This window comes from Emydura macquarii, unplaced genomic scaffold (genome assembly GCF_026122565.2).
Source record: "Emydura macquarii macquarii isolate MOO-44397 ecotype Brisbane River unplaced genomic scaffold, CSIRO-AGI_Emac_v2 contig_2473, whole genome shotgun sequence".
Classification (NCBI taxonomy): domain Eukaryota; kingdom Metazoa; phylum Chordata; order Testudines; family Chelidae; genus Emydura; species Emydura macquarii.
Window position 1 is genome coordinate 18,931,431 of NW_027132610.1, and position 27,004 is coordinate 18,958,434.

Here is a 27,004-nt window from a genome sequence, read left to right on the forward strand (position 1 = left end):
ACTTTGGAACAGCACAAGAAACATATAGATCTAAACAAACAATAAAATACCTATATGGATTTCCGAGCCTCAGTTTCCTCACCACTCTTCGTGTTCTTTGGGCTTAGGTCAGAGTCTTTTAAGAGTCCAGGATCTTTCCTCTTCCCCTTCACATGGCTTCTCTTCAGGAGCAGGAAGCATCCTCTTACTCCTGCAGACAGTTTCTGCTTCTGGTCTCTTCTCCCTCTCTCTCTAAAATAGTCAGTCGAAGACCCTTTTTGTTAACCTCCATTCTTGTCAGGTGACTTCCTGATCAAATTCATCTGGGGATCAAAGATCCCTTGCTTAGTTACCAGCCTATCTGGGGGACTGGTTTTCTTGGTCCGGCCGCCATCTTTGTCCAAGTATGCTTGCATTTGATTACAACACTAGCAAGGTTTAAGAATCCAGTCCATTGTTACCATCCCTTGGAATTTCAGTTCAACATTGAAGTAAAATGACAACAGAGAAGGCAGACAAGCCCCACATTCAAAATGGAATCTGCAGTCTGACACAGATACATAGAGAGTCTCCAATATCAAAATAAATTCATAAGCTGTACACAGACATCTGCCTAAATCATCACATCTGTGTTTAAAGTTAAGCACATCCTTTACAGGCTTTCCTCAATAGTGATAACTTTCTTGACTCAGAACTTTCACACAAAAGTATCTTCAATGGGACTTCAGTATGTATTTAAAGTTAAGCACGTTTCAAAGTCCTCTGCTGAACAGGGATGAGATTACTCGTGTGCTTAAATTTAAACTTGTGCTTAAGTGATGTACTGAATCGGAGCCTTAACCATTGTTCCAGCTCCTTGTATTCTGACTTTCAGAAGACACATAAAACTCAAATTCTGACCACCCTTTCATTACACATTCAATACCAGCCCTGCCTATAATATAGTTTGTAAAGCATTTTGGAATCCTGAGAGGTGAGAGAGCTATATAAACTGAAGATGCTGGATTCCATTTCTCTGCCTCCTTCCACTCTAAATAAATTCTAAGTATACTGTTGTAACATTGTGCTGTTAATTATTATTATATACTGCAGCTGGCTAATGTGAGCACCAGTCAAGAAGCATGTTTTCCTCTTGAACTAAACTCAAGAATGAGAAAAACTCTGAACATGACATTGCCATCAGGAATAAATATGCATTTGTAGTTGCTTACCAGCAAAAATGCTGGCACATTCAAACCATATTATTGTACAGGGAGGGGAGTACCAGAAGACCACAGAATTCTACAAATACAGCTGCAGTTCCATGAAGTAAGATAAAGCAGATCCTTGCCCACAAAGATGAGGTAAGTAAGGGATGAAGGACAATAGCCCACAGAATGCAAATGTATAATGCAGCTGTAACTGTCTTGCTGTACTGCAGAAGTGGGCCAGCTAAGCCTCTGAGGCCTAAAAACTAATAACAATAAACATATACATATGGCTTTTATACAACTTGAATTTTACTTGTGTTGAAAACCTATTCCTTTGACAGTTTATAGTACTGACTCTTTTTTTATTATTATTTGAATGTATTTTCTTTACTAGTATTATTAAGATATTTTCCTGAGCTGCTGATCTGCACCGTTACCAGGTGGTTAGGAAGCATGGGTGAAATCCTAACCCTACTGTAGTCAACAGGAATTTTGCCATTGGCTTCCATGAAGCCAGGATTTCACCCCATGTGAATATCATGGTAAGTACTAAATAATGTTCATTTCATCCAATTAAATAGTGAAAGCTGACACAGGTTTTCAATGTACGTCAACAGCACTGTCTCAATCCACAGATATTTCCTTTCTGTAGGGAGAAATGCAGTCAACAGGATGTGTAACATAAAGTGTGAAAAAGGTGCTGCAACACAAAGTGAAACAAGAAGGCCAAGACTATAAATTTCTTCCTTCTACACTGTAATCTGTGTATATTAAAGGCCAATATTGAGCAAGCAACAAAAACAGAAACATATAACCACATCACATCATTCACTTGCCAGAAACATTCATACTAATTTCTACCATCAAATGCACGGTATGATTACTTAAAGGTAGTGTTTTAACCAGTCTTACTTATAAAAAGAAAATCCACAAGATGGTATAATTTCACATCTTCATATTTTGTAGTGTGTATCTATTTCAAACTGGCAACATTCTGTAATGGTTACAAGCCTTCTTCAAGGCTATTGACACAGAATCAACTCCTAACAGTAAGTAAACACTTCTTTCCCAGTTTTTATGAGAAAAATTGAAAATGAACCTTGTAGTCATTCTGGACCAGCAAAACAGAGCAGTTAAAGCAAGTACTGTAGTCTGATATCTTTTATTACACCAACTTTGAGTTCAAAAATATGCAAGCTGCCTTGACCACACAGAAGCTTGTGTATGGAGACAACTAGGTAGGATCCATAAAATGTATCAAACTGCTTGCTTTGTCACTACTTTATATTTTTTTTAAAAAAGATTTCAGAATAAACCACTCATTGCTGTAAATTTTTTAGAAAAACAAAACAGAAGCACTAGCATGAATTAGCATGTCACCTGGCTATGTATCAGAGGGTTTAATAAACAAAACTTAGCAGCGTACAAATAAAGTCTTGCTTTTGCTTTCTAATTTGATATGTTTCCTTTATAAAAACGCATAACTAGCAATATTGGAGACCACAGTATGTTCCTGGCTTCTCCAACTACTTTATAATAAGAATAACAATAATAATACTTTCCACTAATAGAGTTTTTCACCTAAGGATCTCAAAGTCCTTTATAAAGCTGGATACATAATAATTAGCATTTTATATTGTTTCATATGTTCACTGAACTAATTAATCAGTCTTCACAGTACAACTGGGAATTGCTGGGAAACACTATTATTCCCGTTTTACATATGTTGAAACTGCAACACAAAGGTGCAGTGACTTGCCCACACTTACAAGTCTGTGGCAGAGCCAGGATTAGCATTCCTGATTCCCAGTGTTGTGCTCATTCCTCAGGACTACATTGCCTTACAGGATTTGTTTTTTACCTATTTCTGAGACAGGTAAAATACCCATTTATAAAGCCACATTTTTAAAAAGTAGGTGACCACTTGAATATGCTAAAAACATGTATTTTAACTGTCTATCTACACTATTGCTTCCACTGCCACTGAATTACAAATGGGGCAATTAATTAGCCATGTGTATGTGTAATCTCTGGATTTGCACATGCAGTCATAGCAATTGCACATGCAAATGTGGGTGCAAAACTGCATACACGTTTTATGTGCACTAATCTTATGTGTTCCTTTTTTACCACCTATAAAGTCTCTGAGACATAAGCATAAAGGAAGATTGCTGAAGAAGAAAGAATGCAACAGTTTCATTTGTCTTGTGCCATGTGTGTAAAGATCGCTTTCATCTTCTTTAATTACTTTTCTGCAGAATGTCAGAAGTACACTTAAAAACATGGCACTTTGACCTCTGCAAAATAGATATGGGGGGGGGGGGGGAATCACTGTGACAGAAACTGCAGCATAATGATAGTTAATTGTAACTGCTGAGACCAAAGCTACATTCACAGTACATTTTATAGTGATTTGTATTGAATGAATTCAATTTATTGTCATTATGTTTCAACACCCTATTTGCAATAACCAAAACTACTTTGAAATGTATATTTAATTTCTTCTCTGAGGTGGCCTCAGCATATTCCGGGTTGTAGGATGAGGCCCTCTTGTGCTCCTGACCTTTGAAACCTACTAGAAAGTGATGTCTGTTGGGGCAACATGAGTGCCCTCCTCATAGCACAGAACATTCAGAACCAAGGTTATAAGAAGCTGTGTGGACTCCAACTGCCTATGTTCCTGCCATTCTGTAGCAAGCTGCAAGTAGACAGATCTTCCCTTCAAGCCAAGAACCTTGTGGGGAACGGTGCATTTACAAGATTTTCCTATTTCATTAATACCCATTTTAAAAAGTTTTTACTTAGTTTTAGATTCCTAGGCCAGCTCAATTCCAGGGCATAATGTCTGATCTGGACCCCAAAGGTTTGGAAAAATGTCTGGTGTAAATGGTGGATCTCATGCTCTCCCTCTTCCCAGAGTTGTGTGCACATACCTGCTGTCTAATGTGCCTTGGGAAAGGTCTTCTCCCAGACTGTTGTTTGGCATGCTGGGCTTTCACATGTCAGGCCTGAAAGGGCAGGCATGCTGGATCCAGGCTTTCCTGACATTTGAGATATTATGAGCTAGATAATTGGATCCACCTCAAGTCAGGGCATAGTTCCCCTGCCAAATTCAGCCTTTAAGCCCCCTCAGATTGGAAAGCAGAAACCTTCAGTTTCAGATCTGGTACCATCATCCAGAACCAAATCAATGGAACACTGTTTCTGATCCCAAGGCAGCTCTGGTGTGAGAGAAACTAACTTTGTTGTCTGTGTCTGTTGGTGCTAAGGCACACTCAGTGTCAAGCAGTTTCTCAGCAACGACCTGCTGGTACTATTAGTGCATCTCTCTCAGTACTAGTGATTATGTCAGCACCAGGAAGGCCTCTGTCTAAACTGCACCCTATAACGTCAAGCTCCTCTCAGATTCAAGGTCATACTCGGGCAGGGCATTGCAACTGTGGAGGCCTCAGGTCCTCTTTCCATAAGGATTAGTGGAGCTCAAAAGGAGTTCTTTGTGCAGCTGAAGCTAAGGGGCATTGATGGCTTGCCTCCATAATGTTTCCATCATAGAAATCTGCAGGGCTGCTACCTGCAATTCTGTTCAGACCTTTACTCAGCGTCACTTTCTTGATTTGGCATCCATATGTGATGCATGATTTGGGAAGACAGTTCTACAGTATTTGTTTCATAAGAACTCCTCGGCCTAAACTCTTAGAGGTTGTACTGCTTACTAGACTCTTACAAGTGGAAATATAAATAGGCCACCTCAGAGAAGAAACTAATATATGGAAATGATGACAGATATTTGCTGGCAGATCATGGCAATAGAAGATGGGTAACAGGTCTAAAGAAGTACTTCTGAGTTCCAGTGCATCAAGCATTGCAATGAACAGTTCCATTGTGGGCTCAGACTCACTCCCACTGATATCACATTCAAAACTTCCACCCATCTGCAGTAATATGACGTGTCAAAATCCCCTTCTTTGTGATTTTTTAAAAATTGTTGCACTGTCTAAAATTTAAGAAAGCAAATCTGAAGTTTTGAGAGCAGCAAGTGACTTATACAGATCTCTAAGGCTCTCTTGGAGCCTTGAAAATCCCTGTTTTCATTCAACCATTACTTGGAACCCAAGCTGAACTTTTCATTCTTGTGGCTGAGTAAAGCAATGTGGGACTGGCTTTGGAGCTCATCAGCCTCATTCTTAAGAATGACACTTTTTTCCTGCTCTCAGGATCTAAACATTGTATTTCCACACTGCATTCATCCCCTGTCAGGCCAGAGACTGAACTTAGCTCTCCAGCATGGCAACCCAAAGCACTCACCCTGAGTAGACAGGAATGTCTGAAATAATCTTATAATTTATTAACAGGATGGTCTTGTACACCACTTTGATTGCATATGCATTTAAGTATAATGTATGGTTTGAGGGTACTTTTTCAAGTAAATGTACATTTACTTTTGCAATCAGAGCTCTTTTGGATAAAACCTTCAAAATGAAGGTCCTATTTGCTTTGCCTGAACATTGAATATTCCATGGAATTTTGTGTAAGTGTAAGAGGTTGATCTGGTGACCTGACAAAACTTCCCCCACCATACACACTTCTGTGTAGTGTGCTGTACACTGGTTGTCCTCCTGTCCACTGACCTCCACAACAGAGATGGCTGCATTCTGTGGTGTTACGTGTATAAGACAAGTTCCTGCTCGTGCTGCTTTCACTGAGAGCAGAATTAGGCACTGTTCTGTAAAGTGCTTTGGGACACTTGGAGATGAACTGTGCTATAAATATAAATGATTATTATTTAACAAATAACCACTGAAACTTAGCTGACTAAGAGAGTAAAGTATGAGTAATTTGTCAGTACATTAGGATTGCTGGATACAAATATACATATTGACAAGCAATCTGTTATGGAAACTTTTGTGGTTCAACCCTACTTGCAGACATTCACATGCTTGTCACCAACCTATACATTTGAGAGGATGGCAGCAGCCTCTATGCTCGACCATTGTTCCTCCAAGATAGTGCTATAGTATAGTAATGAATCGGGCCAAACACTCAGGCTGACCACATCAGAGCTCAAAGATCTCCAAAGTGGGAAGAGATTTAACTAAAAGTGAGGGACAGTAGCCAAACAGGTACTATCCTGTGTCACACAAAGGAGCTGTACTGGTCCAGAGGATCTGGCTCCATGTATTCACTCTCTCATTTAGACAGACCTTTTTGTGATTTCCATATAGAAAGGCACCCAGATGCCCTCTATCCATGGAGAGAGAAACTTCCACTACCTCCCCCCCATATGCTCTTGCTCCCTCCATAAAGACTGCCCTTTTATTTCCTTTTATTACAAGATTGACCTTTCCTCCCCCATCAAGAAACTCAGCCTCATTTTAAGTAAACTAACGTAAATGTAATATAAATGGTTTATGATGTGAATAATATTATTTTCATTCTATATTCCATTTCCAACCTTCAAAGTATGAAAACTGTACTTGTATTATCATTTGTTTTATAGATAGACTATTTTTTGAGATGGTGGAAAGTCCCTAGTCTATCATTATATATATATATATATATATGTATATATATAGCTCTGCTATAAGCACAACCACAGATATGGAAAGCCTGCTTACAGCCAAAAAACCCACTTCACCTCTAATGTCACTGGTACAAATCCAGCCTAGTCCACAGTACAGTATCTAAAATAGGGCAAATGCTGGGAGAAATAATTCATGAATATTTTTGTAAATTCTGAATCACGTTTCAATTTGACTGTGTCCACACCCCTTTTATTTGCTTTCCACAAACACTCACATGAATTGTTTTTTGTTCACACAAATGTTTGGGAATTACTATTTTTGTCCAAAACTGGTTTTCACATGCAAACAAGGATATTCGTGACCAAATGTCAATATTTGCTACTCATGTCAGAAATGCTCATCCCCAGTTTATAATGTTTCAGTCATCTTATCAAGGAGCAGAAACAATACCATGTGACTAAGGTGACCAGCCATACACCACAAGTAACCAATAGCAAAATGTCAGATATAGCAGAAGTGAACAAACATCAAGCTGAGATACACTTGCATAAGTTGTTTCTTGAGCAATTATGAATAACAAATAAATTAGTAAAAATCACATAGTTCATAGATAATTCATTAACAGATAAAGAACTATATTCATTGGATAATTTGTTCACTGTGAATAGTGCCCAGCCATAGTGTATTAGTCTATCTTAGGGTTTTCTACAGAACCTATCACCATAATATCTGGGCAGTAATCAGAAGTTATATCTGAGGACTGTTTGATGGCCAATATCAAATGAGTTGTCAGCCTCAAACACTTTCCTGATAAACTAGATGTTCACATCACATACACAGCAAATATCAGAACTGGCACCAGACTTGATTGTCTCAGCAGAAAACTCAGGACAGAATGAGCAAAAGATTAAATTACTTATACATGTTTTTTTCCAGGTCAGAGCCAATGGACAGGATAATGTCAAAAAGCCTGCAATCCTGCAACATGGAAAAAGAGAAGACCTGAGTTTCCAGTGCAATCAACAAATCACCTTTCACCAGTGCTATGAAAAGGTAAATGATGTTATTTTTAAGCACAATGCACCAATCATAAAAATAAATATTGCATCATAAACATTCAGATATATCCAACCTTCAGAAATATATGTGTAAGATTGAACACAACACAATGTTATCCAGGTAAAAAATGTACAAGGAATCAGAGCTTTAATAAAAGAACCCAGGAAAACACAAAGAAAGGCCAGGTACAATTCAGTTCAAATTAAATTAATAGTTTTGTTACCCGGGGTTCTGCCAACCCAAAGCTCATGGTAACTTTACTTTGTGCAAGACAGTGTCAGGAAATAAGCCAAATGGAAACGTGGCCGTCCAGCCAATAGATGGACTGGTAGAAACAGCATAACACAAAAGTGCACTTACTGCAAAGCTATGCTTTACTTAGGCTCAAGCACTTACACACATCCACAACAAGTTAGTAAAACACCCCAACCCTCAACCCTTAATAATTACCGAAGTCTGAGGTGGCTTTCGAGTGGAAACAGCGATAGCTTTCCTGTTGGCCTGATCTTCCAGCTGTTGTTGGAGGATCCAGAAGCTGTGTCCAAGAAGAGATCCCAAAGAGTTCAAGCCTCTCTCCTCCATTTATCCTTGTTAGTAGACAATAACACATCAAGAAAGAGAAAAAAAGTTTCAAAAGCTAGACTTAAGGTCGCCAGAGTACTTAATTAATTAGATGTATTCCTACAGAATCTGCATATCTTGAGGCCTGGACAAATATCTCCTGGAGGGCATGAGTAAATAAGCTTATTAGTCTTTTCCTGAAACACAGATCCCAGCACATCCACCAGATCATCAGGGAGGGGTGCAAGGTCGGGCAAAGATTGAGCAAAAGACTCCCTCCCCTCCTGGCTTAGTCATGCAAAAGCTGCACAGGCCTGCAGAAAGGCCTACCAAATTTGGCTGCTATCAGCAACAAATATGATAATCAGTATTACACTATCAAGTGGTCCCTGGCCCTTTTACTGGTCTATCAAAATCTCCCGGTACAGTTTCAGCTGAATAAAACAAGGATTTTTTTTTTTAAACAAAAGTCAAAATGACATTCAAAACATTTCATTCAACCCAAAATAATTTTTTGGTTTTTGTCTCAGTGAAAGAAAAAAATCAGTTTCAGTTCAAAGCTAACTGAATGTTTTTTATTTATTTATTTTTCATTTCAGCCACCAAATCAAAAAGTAAATTATTTGCTCTGCTCTAATTAGAAACCCTGAGATGGGGAAAGACTTTTGTTACATTTCTGATGTTTTAACTATTGTTCTGTGACTAAGGCATAAAGTTCTCCCTATAAAAACAGATCTGTCTGTCTACCGTACGGCGATACTGAAGTAATAGCTTATCCATTATGACATGGAAAAAGAAAGCTTAAAGTGATTGGTGAAGCAGCACCAACAGTAGCAGTTTCAGCAGCAGCAACTACAACAGTAACAGCTTCACCAGTAGCAAATTATGCAGCATGACCACCATAATCATCAAGAAGACCAGCAGAGATTCTTGTTGCAGGAATAAGATGGGCTGCTCTGGGTGAATGAGGGTGGTGCCACATTTCCTTCCACCCCTATGGGAGGAGGATCCCTAACTAAAGTGGCATCTAAGCCTAGAGGTGCACATAGGGATCTCTGAATGTCTGATGATTGCACGTTGGTGGCTCCATGACCATTGGATGAGCTCTATGCCTGACTAGGAAGCCTCAAGCAGTATACTGAGTGATGGATCATACTTCTGAAGGTTATTATGAATTACACGAGGCAGCCATATTGGATTGACCAGGGCTCATGAAGGAAGAATGTCACAGGAATTCTGAACAGAAAAGTTTGCCCTGGCTCTCACTCTTGATCATTGATTCTTGGATCTCTTCAACTGGTGGTTAAAGCTAGAAACATGTTACAGTGAGGAGTTAGTGCAGTTAGTTGTCCTGGAACAATTCTATATAACACTGCTGGCTGGACCCAAGGAGTGGGTTTGTCACTATCAGGCAAATACCTCAGATGTAATGGTACATCTAGAGGAGAAATTAGTGGGGGCCAGTCTGGAATGCAGGACTAGAACCACGCCTGGGAGGTAGGTGTCAGAATGCCTATCGTGTCTGACAAACTGTCAATTCTTTTGTGAAGGGACTTACACATACCATCTGGAAGATTCTTTGTGGGGTGGGAGGTTTCCCACTCAGAGTTTCCATGCAGTTTTGTGTGGTTCAGCTAAGAATAAACTAGTCAGCTGGACGTATGCCCCCAGAACATGTCCTGATTGTGAGCAAAGGGATAACTGCTAAATATGGGACTTGTATCATTCCAACAGCAAGAAGCTCCCTCCTTTTTGTTTTGTTTTTGTGGGCAGCTGGACCATGACTACTGCTCCTGTCCGTCTATGAAGAGTGACCATGTGTTGTTCTGTAGCTCAGGATTTCTCTGTTGTACCTGAGAGGTATGAGATTCCAATACTAATAGAGATTGAAGTTCAAGAGCTAGTAGACTAAGGCTCTAGTCAGATGTGCATGTAGGAGAAGCCTGTGATCTCGGATGTACAGAGATCTGACAAGACATTGTATATTGGCTATATCTAAAGAGACATCTAGCTACCTCACCCCCCCATCCCCCATTTATGGTATCAGTGAATGGCCATACCTCGGGGATGATTGTGGCCATTGCCCAAAGGTTGTCTTAATCTATGGTGTTAGGTGGCCACTGGGTCCAGTTAACTGACTTTTGAAGGAACCATCTCAGGAGCCATAGATCTAAACTCCAGCACATCTGCTGATAGACAATTTGAGGAGGTTCTTCTCTTTAACAAACCAAGCTTTTTGTCCCACCTCTAGCACACAGTAGAAATGACAGAAATGTCACCTCATCATAAAAGGGTCCCAGGTGATACACAAAGAACCAAAGAAAAGGATTCTTAAAAGCAAGATGATTCAGTGTGATTTGAGTTCAACAGAGTGACCCATAGAAGGGGTAACGATGTTCAGATTGTTTCTAGCTCCACTAATTTCATATAAGAACAATAGAATATATTTTTTAGCTACCTACCTGAGTTGTAGGTTTGGGTTACTGGTATTGGTGTGTCCCAACTCAAGTTCCCGCTAGTGTACTCCAGGGAAATGACATAAAAGCAGTAGCTCCAGGAAAAGGAGATGAGACCACCTGGAAAAAGTCTGGTCTCTAAACCTGCAACTTTGGTCTAGCTGAGAAATCCTGAGCTGATATTTGTGGTAGAAGCCTCATTACTTGGGTCTTTTGTTGCATTTCTAATGTTTTGTGGACTGTTGCTCTGTGGCTGGGATACAAAGCTCTTCCTGAGAAGAAAAGGAATGTGACTGGCTGACTGACCCTATGTATTAGGTGCTAAATAGCTCCACTACCCTACCATACCCAGTCCTGCAAACTGCTGAGTGACACCTGCTTCCAAATTACTTCAGCAGGAATTCTGAGTGCTCTCAGCTGCCCCTGAAGACAGTTAAGGGCACCAAATAGAAGGCACTCAGTACTAGACTGGGTGAATAATGGATTTTTAATTAGCTGGCAATTCCAAAAAAATTGGGGAGCAAGGGAAGAAAATCATTTTGTGTTGACCCAAAAATTGAAAATTTTCAGCAAATAAAAATATTTAAAAAAATCATTTCAGGTCAAAGAAAATGTTTTAATTTTGAGTGTTTCTTTGAATTTTTCAAATAAAATTGAAGAAAATTTCAAAAACAAAAGTCATTTAAAACTTTTCAAAATGTTTAATTAAAAAAATGCTGAAATGAAATAAGTTTCTTTTTCAGAATATTTCTTGGGGTAGGGGGCTGGTTTTGACACAATTTTGTGAAACTGACACAAATGTGCAAACCATTTTGGTGTCACCATATCTGCATTTTTTGCTGGAAAAAAGTGTCAGCTGAAAAATTTCACCCAGATCTACTCAGCACCTTGAAAGATTGGGCCCTTTATTACCAGTTCCCCTTGATTGATCTCCGCTGACTTCAGTGGGAAATGAGAGTACACAAAAAAGTCTCCCTGAAGACACTTAGCATCTCCCAGGATGAGATTAATCCTAACAGCATTGGAAATAGCTGAACTCTTCAGAAAACTGGTTTTCAGGTAAGCAAAGAAGCAGCACATTAATACTAGAGGTTAGGGGAGGAGGCCCTGGAATTGCGATCTTTAACTGAGAGTGAAGGTCAGTTAGACTGTTATAATGTAGAAAAGCTATATATGTATTTGGTGAGAAACTCGGTATTTATATTATACTCTGTCATAGAAACAAGGAATCTTAGACTTTAAAGATGAATATGTCTTTTTAGTCCTTCTAGTCCAACTCTTTGTCAGTACAGAACTGTTCCTATAGCACTTTTTAATTATAATACTTAGCTTTTACTCAGCTACATTTTCTAGAGCAGCGGTTCCCAACCTTCTCAAGTGTGTGGACCCCTTTTCAATCTCCAAACATTTTGTCAACCACAACATGCTACTAGTTTTATTTGAAACTATATATTTCCTTGGTTAGGATGTTATTATTTTTCTTTTCCACACCCCCCTGTAGTAGCCTCGTGGACCACCAGGGGTCTGTGGACCACAAGTTGGGAACCGCTATTTCAGACCATGTCTATACTGATGGCGGCAAATTCACCGCCACCAGATCGATCTTTCTGGATCAATTGAGCAGTCAGTGTAGACCCACTCAATCAATCAGAAAGTCGATGCTGGTAAACCACCCCCTCAAGTAGCGTAGCGCTGCGTCAGCGGGACCGCTGTTCCCGTCGGCACAGCGCAGTGTAGACACCGGGAAGCAAAGCAGTCAACATGAGTTACGCAAGCTACTCTGCATAGTTTGCGTAACTCCTGTTGACTGCTGCCGAGTTTCCAGGTAAGTGTAGACAAGTCCCTAGAATGTCAAATCTGGTTTTAAAAGACCCAAGTAATGAGGATTCCATCACTTTTCTAGGGAGATTATGCCAATGACTAAGACATCTCTAAAGAAGTTGTTCCTAATAACCTGTCTAACCTGTCTTTTTATTAGTTCCATTTTTTTCCTCTTAGTTACATGTCTGTGTATCACAGCTCTTTCCCTCTTGCTGTTTATACCTTACAAACATCTGTAGACTGTTTGCAGGTCCATCACCTTCCCACAGACACACTCTTCATCTTCATTTACCCAGCCTATAGAGAGTCCCTTAAAATTTCTTCAAAAATCAAACCTTTCAACCCACTGATCATTTTGGTTGCTCTTCTCTGAACTACTGTCAGTTCATCAACTAATGTATGGTAACATGCCATTTTCTGTGCCAGAGAATTAATACAAATTAGTCTTTTAATCAAATGTGAAATATTAACTCTGATATACACAGAGAAATATGGGGTATATTCACTGCTGAGTTACATCCCACGTGATCCTACTGAGCCAAGCCCATTCTTAGTGTAACTCTGCTAAACTCAATAAAATTTCATCAGGTATGAATGTTGTCCATGGGGATTGTACAGGGATGTATGTCATTGATAAATTTGATCCATTTAAATTCACATGGCTGAGGCTAAATGAAATTCAGTGTCACTAAGAAAAATGTGCTAATGGAAAGAAAACATTTTTTCTGAACGAGTGATCATTTCTGAGTAAGCCTCACTTTTGGTTTAAACAGATGAATATTGATTTGTTTTATAACTCCAATTATCACATTAAAGGCAATATTATAGGAAGAGATTGAACTGTGCTGCTAGAACCATTGTCACAAAATTTCACTCTAGTGGCCTAATTTTCACAGGGTATGAGTAGAGCGGAGCAGTTTGCATTGTTTGTGTGGAAGCTGAAACCACTCAGCTCACCAAGCTGTGATCTGAGTCAGATCAGCATATGAATCTATAAAGCTAAAATCCCATATGATGCTATATATTTAAAAAATTTTAAGATATGATTTTTTTTCCTATGTACATCTCGTGCCCTTCAATTTACCGATGATAGTGGGCCAGGTATCACATGCAACAAATTGATAGAGCCCTGCGCAGACACAAAATTTGTATCCACATCCAAACCGCAATCCACAAAAATGGTCCCTGGATATCTGCAGATTTGCAAGGCTCTAGATATAAAATTTTTATCCGCATCCATCCGTGATCCACAAAAACTGTCCACGGATATAAAGCAGATATCCACAGATTGTCGGGGCTCTACATTGAATCAGAAGTGTCTATGCCATAGCCAAATTAGGAAATGGTATCTGTAAATCAGGTCTTCGTAGAACTGTAAAATAGCTTGCTAGTGTAAAGTACTAGTTAAAGGGTTTCACCCCTGCAGACTTGTACTCTGATCTGGCTCCGCTCACAATCTAGTGAGATGAATGGTTTCAAACTCCATATAATGCCAACTGCAGAAGAAGGTTCCCAGAGGCAATCTACAGCCAAAAATAGTCTTTAGCTAAGAGGTGATGGGAGAGGTGGTTTAAGGTGTTTTATTACAGAGGGAGGAGTTAAAAAAAACGACCAGGGAGGTAACCACACAGTTTTTCCACTGTAGTTGGAGAATAACCAGAAGGGCTGATGCTATCAATTTTATTTTTGGGTTCTTTCAAAGCTCAACATTTCACATCATGCTTCAAGCAAAAATTGATTTTCTGTTCAAATAAAAATAACTCTGAGGTATAAAAACTATCTTTATCTTAAATACTGCAGCACAACAGTATTATTATATTACAGTGTTATATCTTACATATGAGATATAAAGAGCCACTATTTCTAATTAATAAGCCACTACTTGATGTTTGTAAATTTCAGTGTCGTGTTGATCCTAAAGGGAAAACAAACTCCACACTCTAGAGCTTCCTTCTAGCATAGAATCTGTCCTGGAGGTTTCTGCACTCTTCCCAGTCAGCTTTGTTACATGTAAAGAGCTTCCTGTTGCTACATGAAAACTGTATTTCAGTCTGGATCTCTGAAGACAGGGTAGGGATGAAGCTGGTGATCATGTTTATTTGCATTCACGCAACTCGGTCAGAAACTTAAGGCAGCCAAAATAACCAAGAGTCTGATCTAGTTAGTTTGTGCAATACCTAGCACAATCAAAATGTCATCCGTAGACGGTGGTTTTAAAATAAATCACACGAATCTTTGAAGTATACATTCGTGTCATAAGCAGAAGGCGTTATTTAGAGTGATATACTGGGGGAGGAGGGGCAGAGAAATTTTACCCATAAATCTTTGGAGCATAAAACAGAGGGAATGGTGGTAGGATCAGTTCCTTTCTATGCTTTCCCGTGCCAGAAAATTAAACCAGTCACTACAGTGTATAAAAGGGAAGGAGACAGTTTTCTTGTTAAACTTCAAAATGGTTCCTCCTTTTACATCAGCTGCTAAGTGAATATCAGACATTTTCATTTCCCTCCTTCCCCGATTCTGCTCCCTGACACTCTGTAAATCCAGAGGAGATCCACAGACTTCGCTGAACGTCTTCAGAACCAAGGGTCTGATCCAAAACCCAAGTGAGTAGAAAACTCCCTCTCACCCCAGTGAGCTTTGGATCAGGCCCTTACAATGGTGTCACTGAGAACAGAATCTGACTTTTAGACTGTAGGAACCTCTCCAGATCTTGGTGCTCTGTAGTGGTCCTGGTTGTTGTGAAAGGCCCAAACCCCCATAAAATACAGTAAGTTACATGCCTTGATTTTTAATCAGTTTATTGGCCGCATATAGCCGTCTAGTGAAGACCAAGGAAACATTAAGGCGCTTTACCAAAGAGATTCCCAGCATTCGCACACTATCATAAATAGATCCTCATTTATGTCACAAATTGAAAGATGCAGTAAGAACTGTACTTTTCCTAAGATGTTAATTGTAGTATTGAATAGATTTCAGTTGCAAGGCTGAGAAAGAAGAATAAGTTCTTGCATGTGCCTTCTCGCATATCCCAGTTTTCGGGCGGGCTGGCTGTATAATGAGCGCTCCTAAGGAGAGAGAAATGAGTCGATGGTGGTTCTCTCCAGCTGTCCCTTCAAAACTATTCTCTCTCGCTCTGTTTTCCTCACACTGCTGCTCGGATCGCTTCAGATTTCCAGACGGAGAAGTGTGTCAAACGCGGGTCTCTCCTGTGTGGCTTTTCTGTGAATTGGTTGTCAGCTCTTCTGACGCTGCTTCAGAGAAACGCTTGCCCACCTTTGAGATCTCGCTTTCACATCTTACTGATTGCCTCAATATATCCACAAAACACAACTCTTCTTTTTGTCTTCCGCAGTCAGATCGGTTCTTTCAAGTGCATACTTAGGATTTTCTGTGGTAAAGAATCCATCCCTACCGACCCAACGCTAGCCAAACACGCCTAAAATATAGTGACATATTTCAGCAACTTTTAATAGCAATGCAGCTGCAACCGGAAGGGTTAATTAAGTAATTAAGTAACCACAGAAAAGCGCACGACCAATGTGATACTAACATAAATTAGAACCCCTTTCAATCAATAAAAAAATTAAAATTAAATAAATAAATAAATAAAATATATTCAGGACCTGCTGAATTTTACTCACAAATTATTTTCCATCGTTTTTCAGTCCAAATATATTATTTACAGTTTTATAAATCATAGGGAAATTCCAGCTAACATTCACCACCCATCTTCCCAAGAAAGTTAAATATTAGCACAAATAGTGTTCTAGGTATAGCGTCTGGTCAAATGGCCAAACAGAAATTGCTTTTCTACTTTCTTCATACGAAAAGCTTAAGGCAGGAGATAAAAGACCTTCTTTAGGAAGTGTATTGCTGTAAATTCTGACCACCAAGAGCTGCAGATGTTAAATTTAAGAATGGCCAAAATATCAACATTTTAACTGCAACATTCTGAAGAGAAGGAAAAGAGGAAAAAGGAAGGTCTCAAAACAGCCACTGCCTGCTGCACGCCCTCTGGTTTCACTGGTTAGGGTGTCTGCGGGAGAGAGATAAGACGTGGGTGCAAAAACTAAGCTAGTATTAATTATTTAGAGAGAAGTATTTGCCACTTCGCAGAAGTGATAATACTATCTGTGGGTCTCGGCTGTTCGAAGAACAGGGCTGCAGTGGAAATGTTGCGAGACTTTCTGGTATGGTCATTCTTCACTTCATATGCCATAACAATTAAGGTATAGACAGAGCAGTATTCAGTGCAAAATATGAACTTCGGACAAGCGCTTCATTTTCAGAGCTCCTCTAACGTATTCCTTTTAAAAAAAACCAAAAACCAAAAACGTAAGTAGTGGGTCCCCAAAGATGTTGTAGGACAGAGACATCCCATGACTTTCTATCTCAACTGGGTATTCCAGGCAAGAGCTCAAGAAATGTACTTTGTGTCCACTGCAAACCTGTTTTCTGATTAAAATCAAGGCTACCTACAGACGATTAAAATAAACTCAGCTACACCGTCGATGTTAATTCACGCTTTAAGGGAAAGAGATATTTAAATGACAGAACTCTGGCTCTCGAAGAATGATCTACCAAAATGAAAGTCTGAAATGGCAAAACACACATTTCGGTTTTAGTGTTGCAAGAGGAAAAACTTAAATTATTTCAATTAGCTACTAGATCTTGAAAGTTTCACTTATTTTTCAGCGCGTTACAAGTTAATTTCCTAATAGGCGTCATCATAATTTCTGGCTTTTTTAATGTCCAATATACCAGAAAGATACCGATATTCTCCACATGTGAAGTTTTAGCATTTTTCGACAATAATTGCTCATTTTCTGAAAGCCAAGACCTAAATAGGAAGCAGCTTTGAACACACTATTTGCCCAAATTTCTTGAGCCTGTGTCATTTGCTGAAGTACTTTTAGTGTAAAAATACTTCATTTTCACTATACCTTCTTTGCACCAGTCTTGATGGAGTTATATTGTTGACGTCACTGGGAAGTCAAATAGTCAGGTATTTGATATCCGGTTTATACAGAGTCATCACACCGACAAAAGTGTCTGTGTCTCTACATCTATTTCAACATTTCTGTTAAAATCTGAAGTAATTCTGTACTTTATATTAAATGTTAAGTTACTCTTTTTGTGCCAGGGAAAAAATAAAATAAGAGTATAGGGAGACACACTATTTTGAACGTTTGGGCAGAGGAAATGTTTACCATATGGGTCCATAATATGCAATCCTCGTGCGCCCCAAGATCCACTGGAAGAATGTGGCTTCCAGCTCGTAAATCCTAATCAGAGAATCAGTTGGTGACTTTCTTTTATTTAGTCAGATAACTGGCATAAACCAAAATTAAAATCTAATCCGTTATACAATGCAAAGGGCACTGGAAACAGCAGTCATTCTGCAAAGTGGTACCTGTGCTGACCTTTGCATTGATAAACAATTTAATTCTTTAGTAGCTAACAAAGATAATCTTTATATAATTATACCACGATAGAAACATAACATCTGTAAAATGTCTGTAAAAATGAGTCAGCATTAAGAACCATGTGAATTCTACATGCAAATCTACGCAAGATTTAATATGAGACGAACAGGAAACCGGTTACCCTACTCAAAAAAATATAATCAAAACTATAGCTTTCATGACATTTCAAAGTAAAAGTGACCTCATGAAATGAAATGCTAAGAAATCTGGCATCAATAGGATGGTTTGCATGTTTACCTTCTTTCAAACAAGATGTCCAACAAACAGATATTTAGTTGTTCCCAGCAGTCAAATATTTTGACAGGAAGAACCAAAGGAGGAGACAAACAATATTTCCGTCTGGAAATAAGCATTAACCACATTGTATTACTAGTTCTTTAGTACATGACTGTTTTTCTCCTCGGCACATGTGCTTTATTATAAAAATGATATATTTCAAAAATCACATCCCTGGTTGAGTGTTGTGACGAATGTTCCAAAATAAGAAAGGGGGAAAGGCTTAAAGACCCTCCTCCGCCACCAACAAAAAGGGAGATGCTGACCAAATTCTAATCACTGCATTTCTTTTATATGAATTCTCATTACTTAGAGTAATATATGATTAATTCAATATATAGTGCAAGCACATTTTAAAATATCCGCTGATTTACTTAAGTAAATCATACAGATCACCCTTTGTAATTACATGTACCTTTGTTTTAAAAGCGATTTTGCTCCGGGACAGAATCTAGTTCCTCGTACTTACCTTCTCCGAAACTTTATTTTACGTCATTTGTTACCCTGAAACGTAATAATAGGTTTACTTCATTATATTATACCTTTTCATTCCTACAATATATCACAAGGACTAACTATAGATTCTTAACATTTACAGATTGACTTTGCTGATCAAAGAAATATCAAGCACACGAGTGAAACAAAAGCTTTCAGGGATCCGATTTAATGCACATAAATCATCCAATCCTAAATAACCTGCTCGGACGTGCTTGATTTGTGTGGTGGTAAAAAAAAATGAAAAAAATATTAACTTATACAGCTCTGTGACCACGAGAAGCCTACAGACAAAATCATCTCGGGCAGAACTGTGTTAACTGGAAGTTGCTGGTTCCTTCAGCTTCACCGTGAGGACAGAGCACTGAAGCGCAGACTTCTGTCCATTTCCTCTGCAGGTTTCCCCAAACCACGTTTTTCAAGCTTTTTTTTTTTTTTTTTTTTTTGCGTGCTGACTAAAACTGATGTCTTGGAAGCGATTCGGTTTTTCCAATTGCCTTTGTGCGAGCCCCGTTCAGGACTCTTTAACCCTTTGGAACTGAGAAGTAGGTGCAAGGCTTTATTCCCCAGAGCTGCTCCAGGTCCCCGCCTCGTGGAGCTTTCAGGGGTTGAAATAACAGAAGAAACTTCAGGACTCCCGGAAAACTCCAAGCCTTATTAAGTAAAACTCTCAGGAATTGATTCAGATCTTGGAGCACTATCTATTTCGGTTAAGACAGAGCCTCGGGGTGTCGGATTATGTTAGCAGACATAACGAAAACACCTACCGCTATTACCCACCCCTCCCCCTTGTAAATATATCCGATCCCCTTCCGAGAACGAACCGTACTCACAAAACCCTCTCAGCTGTATTTGACATTTAGAAGAAAAAGGAGAGGTTGAAAATTGAGGTTTCTAACAATCTTTCTCCGTGTCAGGGAATACTTTTTTCCCTTTTAAGAGTTTACAGCGATTAAATTTGCTTTGCTTAGTGTGTATCCCGAAACTAGCATGACACGCTGACCCAGACCTGGAGGTGTAACAGTTGCGAATTTTCCTATTTTAGGCTACACTCTTATAAAGCATGAGCTAAGAAACACTGTTTGGATACATGCCATTTCACTGGGAAAAAAACCTATTTGTTCCTTCCCTGCCCCCTCCCGAACCCCGAAATTAGAACTGACGTTTGCTGTTCTCGTTTCAGTTGTAGATGAATAGGAGGTAGATTTCAATCGCAATATAGAAGTCTCGCTGATTTCATACTAAGAAGCGAGACTGAAATGTAACCACTTCAGGAAACAATGAGCTATTAAAAGCTATTAGTAAACAGTGCCGACTCAAATAAACATCGTTGTTCTAAAAGTAATTTTTTTTAAGGAAAGAAAGGTCCCGAATCTCAATCGAAGGAAATTGGATTTGATCTCCTTGACTGATCCTGAAATTGATACTTTACTTAATGTGTTTGTATTTTGCCATGAAAATTATAAGAACTTGCAAAAAGATGTAACAAAGGAACACTACAAAGTAGTGATCAGACATAGTAAATCTCTGTTGAGAGATTTACAGTTTGGCGTTTCTGTTTGATTGCTCGTGCTAACAACATGATTAAAAATAATAAAATAAACAAGCAAGAAAAAAAACAGAAAGGTTTTCCAAAAGGCGGAGTTTCCGAGGGTATTTCATCTGAACTCTTTTTGTCATTTTAAATACAAATGGAAGCGGAGTCTGACTGATTTCCTTAGACGCTCGGCTCGGCATGAGTGGACGAGAAGTGTTATCATATGTACTGATCACTTTGATCAAACTGTTAAAATGCGATATCTCGCTTCCTCAGTGTTCAACTGTGTGTTCAACATAGTCTTTTTAACTATGTCCAACCTCAGTTCAAACATGAATAAACTATCAACCTTTTGGTATATAACCGTTGTAAAGCTTGTATTAAAGGGTATTAAACAAGGGGTACGGAAAACAATATGGTAAGAAAGAACTTTTGGTTGTGAACTTTACAGACTCCCTACGATATTAAGAAAGGAAAATTGTATGTATTATGTAATAGCTCGTACCTATAAAAAATCCATTATCTGATTAGCAAACAATTCGAAACCCTTCTGAAAATGAAATGTCATTCTTCTAATTACCCCCCTTTCTAAGCTTGGAGGAATTTATATTTGCTTAAATCAGCTTTTTACTAACAAATTAGCTACTGACATTACCTTAAATTGCATCTATTCTGATTGTACTGAAACCTGCAAGTATGAAGGCTGTTTTGACAAGAATGCAAGATATGAGACGAGAAACTGACTCCATGTAACTTTGTATGCAGTGCTGTAGCTCTGTTGCTCCCAGGATATTAGCGAGATAAGGTGGGTGAGGTAATACTTTTATTGGAGCAACTTCTGTTGGTGAGAAAGACAAGCTTTCCAGCTACCCAGACCTGAAGAAGAGCTTTGTGTAGCTAGAAAAGTTGGTCTAATAAAAGATATTACCTCACCCACCTTGTCTCTCCATCTAACTTTGTTTATCTGTAAACAGGGAACTAGCAACCACCAAATAAAGTGCTTGCAGAAACGGTCGAAAAGAGCTCCACCCAAAAGATCCGTTGCTGACCGTAAGAACTGGCGTGTGTACAAGTTTGCAAGCTGGCTGTTCAATGCTGACTCAGAACAGCAATGTAGGTCACAACGAGTTTCCGAAAGTTATCTAAATTCGAACAATTAAGCTTTTCTTTAGAGACTTCTAAAGCGCTGTTGCAACATTTCTAAATGCAGTGCTTTTTACTGAAGTTCAACCTTCATCTGAACAATTACACTGAGTTTGTAAGCCAGTGTTTGGAGTCTGCATGCTTGCTTTTTTGCTATTCGCTCATTTAACCTTCTGTTTTTATCATCCTCTGTCAATTCCCATCACAATGATCCATTTCATTTGTCCTAAAGGCATATTTTAAAAGTTGATCCCATGAATCACACTCCTTTTTCATGAATTTTCAGAAAAAGCATTAAGTGATATGCCTAACAACTGTCCATCCAATTCTGGACTCTTACCAAGAACGTTTATTCATCGTTGACTCATTAGTTTTACTCTTTATTACCATCATTAAGTGTTCATTGAATTAATCGTACACGTTATTTAAAAAACTGTTAAAGACCTGCACCTTCTGAAACGGCGTTCACTCTACACATTGAAGGAAATCAGTCTTCTGAGTGACACCGAACATTGCCTATTTTCAGATTTATTTTTTTTTAACCATAGCAGGGCAGAAAAATACCCAAAGTACTAAGGAAAAGTTCCGCGAGGATGAGCAAACTGTCGGCTGCTGCCGAAATAGCTGCTGCAGCAGCCATGGAGAGAGCGGGTGATCTTATTCCCAAAAGCAAAGCTGTAAAGAAGATAAACCAGGATACATGATAAGAAAATAACCACAATATTTGTTTTTATTTAACTGTTGTTCAGAGTTTTCTATTATTACAAAAGTGAGCCACAATATCAATCCCCTCCGCCACTTTGCATTAAGGTGAGTGTGTGCGCGCGCTTGTGTGTGTGGACTGAAAGTGACTATTGTATTTTTTTCAAGAAAATAGTAATAGGAAAATAATTCGTTGTAATGTAGCATAAATAGTAGGAAATCATCTGGCCTGATATCGCACGACAGGAAAGAAAAAATCTCCAAATCTCACCCGGTCCACAATTTCTGTTCAAACGCAGTGTCTCTCTGCTTGTCCACTACAACTTTTTTTTAGAACAATTATATCATTCGGTTTATTAGCACACAATCGTTTAGCCTCACTTATCTCCTTCAAATCCTTTCTAATGTGCATAAATATACATATATGGCCTTGGTGCTAGCAGAAAGGAATTTTCCGTCTAGACATAAAAGGGTGCCAATCCTGCAGTTTCATGAATGTTTCTTAGAGGTAACGAAAGGCAGCAGCAACTTCTTGCTGACCCACGGTAGGAACTTAGGGAGCGCTTTGCAGTTTCAGACAAATCCGATGCTCGGCCCCTTTGCCTCGTTTACGCTCAAACTCTCACGTAGAGCGAACCTACCACGAGTGGAGCCATGCCATCCAATGACCGCTAAGGGTCGGGCTACAAGAAATTCCCTAAAAGCACATATTATTTCAGCTTGTTAACAACATAGTTATACCCATGGAAAGATCCCACGTCCCATGTGACTTCACGGGTATCAACTTAACTTGAGTCAGTTACTTCGCTCACTGGTCTGCTTTCCTAAACTATTTTAGTCCAAATGTGGAAAAATTAAATGTGTAGCAGAAAGAAGGGGAAGAGGGGTTAGAAACCGAGAACCCTTACGACCAAGCTAATTTGATTTAGTTTCTCTGGAAGGCCCTCTTGCAATATGCCTTGTTTATATTCAACACAGAGATGTTGGCCTTGGGCCACAGAAGTGCAGTTTCATTTCTTGGATGGTGGAGGAGTCATAACTTCAAGATCAGTTTTAAATGGAAGGTCTAAATAATATCTCAGCAAACACATTGCCATTAACCCTTCAGGAACCTCCCCTGACATACTCCCCTCCCCTCCTATATGATCGGAATGAAAAAGAGAACTGTTGCTTATTCTCAGTGCACCTGCGGAGAGGAGAGAGACTGTTCTATGGGTCTTAGCAATGCTGCTTCTCCTTTCCTGCGTACTAATCTCCAGCGAATTTGCAATGGTAGGGTTGTAACAAATTTACTTTAGAACTCTTTGTAGTAAATCAGATGTGTGTGTCCCAATATTTAAACATGACAGGCAATGGAAAAGAACATAGATGTGGCAGCAGTGGGCACGTACTTGTTATAGCTGAGTGAGTGACACACAGGGAAATCTATTCCTCTATATATAAAGCACAACCTGGATGCGAGCTCGAGTCCCTGCGAGCTGGGAGAGTCGCTTTTCTCTGCTGCTGCTGCTGCTGCTATTCATGGCAAGACAGCACTAAGCAGGCACTGGGCAGGCTGGTGCTCTCCTCAGACACGTGATTGAATCTGATCTCTGGCGCTGCTCAGTGGGGTGGTGGAGGAGGAGAGGAGGAGGTCGGAGTGTTGTGTACTTAAGGTCGCGTGTGTGTGCTGGGTTTTTCTCCCTCTCACTCGGAGGAGTAAATGCCACTGCTCCGCCTTCCCCTTTTCGCAATGTTGACGCAATCTATAAATAGTGGAACAAAAGGACCAACTTCCTCGCAGCTTTACTGAAACTGCACAAAAAAGGGAACGGGGGGTTGTTATTTTTATTTATTTTTTCTGGTTAAACAGCTGAATTTAAGGGGAATCTCGCTATTGGAAGATTTTTCTTCGCTTTCTCCTAATACTGGCAGCGTTCTGCAACTGGCTATTTTGCTTTACAGTGAAAAGGGTTTTTTTCCTGCTCTGACAGATCAGTAAGTGCAATTCAGATATTTCCTTTGGGGAAGAGGGGGGATTTCTACTCTTCTATCTGCTACATTGCAAAGGCAGAGGGATACAGAGGAAATAAGGCAAAACTGGGATTTCAGAGCGAGAGCTAAATCATAGTGGTTTGTTGTCACTGAACTGGAGGGGCATGCGAGTGTACGTGGGTCTCATACTATAGGAGTGTGTGTGTGTGTGGTGGGGAGCTGGGGCTAGTCGGGATATCAACTGTCATATATATTACAATAGATTATAAAAATAGCGATAGTTACTGCCGTTTACAGAACAAAAGCTGACGCACTAACCAATATTAACACAGGCTTTTGTTAGAAGGGAAGTGTGTGTGCGTGCGTGTGTTGGGGGGAGCTGCCTGAAGCAAGTTGCTGTGTTAAAAAGGGTATTAGGAGATTTGTTTACCGCCAGAGCTCATCGGCGTGTTTACTGCACACACGCCGTACTGGGCTCTACCCAATCTCCTGCCAGAGCTGGAGATAAGAGAGGATCTTCCACCTCTTCAAAATCACTCCGGATTAAAAGGGAGTGCATTTGTGATTACTCGTGGGATCTGCCTCCCCCAATCTGCACGGCACATTAGGGGCAGCTAATGCGGTGCTAATATCCTCCCACCCCAGTAACTAGGGGATCGGTGCAAGCGTAGGCAGCTACTGGCCAGGGAGAGAATTACATCATCCCCCTTGCAGTGATGTTACCTTTTGAGCTCTACAGGGTGAGAGATCATGGAGTCAGGACATTGCTCTCACAGAAAGCGGAGGGGAAGGGGGCAGTGTGTTTGAGGGGGTCCCAAGCACGCAGAGACAAGCAGCCCAGGCACGCGCGCCCTCACTCACAGCCCAGTACTTACTGACCGTCCAGAACCTAGTGTTTACAGTGCTCACACAAGCGTATTGTGACGTCATGTGATTGACAGCCAATCCCTCCAGCCCGGCTCTGTCCAGAGCCTGACAACCGATTCTATATTAAGAAAAGAATGAAGTCACCGCCACCCTGACAACAGCAGGCGGCCCTTCCGCGGGCTCCCTCCCACCTTTCTCTCTCCATTGGAGCCTGGAGGAAGCCGCTCTGGCTCTGCAGTATGAAGGGAAGATGAGGGCTCAGGCTTCCACAGCCCCTCAAGAGGAAAGTGCTCAGTGATCCCCACTTCCTTCCAGGCAGCCAGCAGCAGGAGGGCGGGGGAAAGGGGGAGGAGACACTGACCAGCCCTGTTGAAAAGGAGCCTCCTCCCATTGTGCAATAATATTCAGGAGTTACAGCGGTTTTGTTTAGCTAGGGAGGGGACAGACACCAGAGCCAGTCTTGCACAAGTCCTGTAGCCTGGCTGCAGCCTCTGCAACTCATGGGCCAATTTCTCTCATCCTATATCTCTTCCACCTTCCATCTGTATCCATTACATGGCTCCCAACACCCAGTAACTGAGCGGCAACAGCTTGGCAGAAGGAATAGTCAATAGGTCGGAAATACAGCCATGAAAGGACTTGTTACCCATAAAACCAACATCGTTTTATTAAATAGCAGCCATCACCATAAGGAAAGAATTCTAGTGTGCTATGGCATATCCAAACCACTAAACGTACCGATGTTTGGGGTCATTCCTGTACAATACTGGAGGTTGGGTTCGTTTGTTTTTTAATAAGGGTGGGGCTCCGCTCTCAAATCGATAAGCAAACTTTTGACAGTCACACAGTAGCTTTTCTGTATTTGGAGAAATGGGGGATGGGTACTAACTGGGCCCTGTTTTTCTGAGTTTTCTGAGTCTGGAACAAGGTTTTAAATTATCTAGTTTCAGTCATATCAAAACAGCAAAATCTAACTAGCAAATCATGCTAGTTCTGTTTGTTTAACTTTCCTCTGTTATAACAAGAGAAAGAAATCTGGTCACCCAGGCTTTGCACAAATCTGAATAGCTCTGAAATATTCTGATAGTTCCCAACATGTCTGTCTTTTGGTAATATGTTCAACGAAATGTGAATCACAGGTTGTGTGTTTTAAAGGTTCCAGAAAATGTACTAATACAGTTCAGGATTTAGTAATAAACAAGTACAAAATCCATTGTTTTGCTGCTAGAATTAAAAGCATTGCTTACTGTAAAGTAGCTTTGTTGTAAAACTAGATTTCTAACATTTGAAATATTTACCTTAGTATCACAGTTAACACCATGTTTGGGTACTTTACATAATAATGATTAATTTACATTGGACATTTTAAACAAATATTGTGTGTTCTGGAAGCAATTTATCATAAGAGATTTAAGTTTTATTTTTGGACCCAGAACAGTTAAACTGCTGTCTCAGATATTTTATACCCAATTATGAACATGGTAGAGCATACAGGAAATCATCCTAGTGTTGCAAAATTCCTAGGAATATACTTCTGAAAATGCATTACTATACAAATGACAGGAACTATGACACTTACTGGCCAGTCATAGGTTTGTGACTAGTAGACGATAAATGGTACACCTTAGTTCAAAAGTTAATCACTGCATAAAATAAACATTTAAAAATAATAGAAAAGCATGTTTGAATACAGAGTGAGTCCAAAAATTAAACCTCACATCCTATCCTGTTTTTTCCTATTTTATCATTTTAACATTATAAGATTAGCAAAATACTGCAATGTATACTTGAGATATCCAAGGCAATTTTTCATTTATTACATTTGTCAAAATACTGAAGCAGTACTTACCCACTGCAAAGTCAATAAATCCATATCACACTAAAAACAACAAAAAGTGTTTTACAGACAGTGATATTTGGTGAAAAAAACATT

General features: G+C 39.6%; 2 long non-coding RNA genes across 2 annotated transcripts in view; one reads left to right on the forward strand and one right to left on the reverse strand.

The window, feature by feature from the left end:
* LOC137163047 (uncharacterized) lies at positions 1-26,945 on the reverse strand. The gene is made up of 3 exons (XR_010922606.1): positions 26,921-26,945; positions 8,201-8,337; positions 1-231 (listed from the first exon to the last, which is right to left on the reverse strand). It is a non-coding gene; the product is annotated as an uncharacterized lncRNA (long non-coding RNA).
* Positions 23,999-27,004, forward strand: part of LOC137163049 (uncharacterized) — a 60,582-nt gene continuing 57,576 nt past the window's right edge. The window contains exon 1 of the long non-coding RNA XR_010922607.1: positions 23,999-24,207. This is a non-coding gene — a long non-coding RNA (uncharacterized lncRNA). The remainder of the gene's footprint in view (positions 24,208-27,004) is intronic.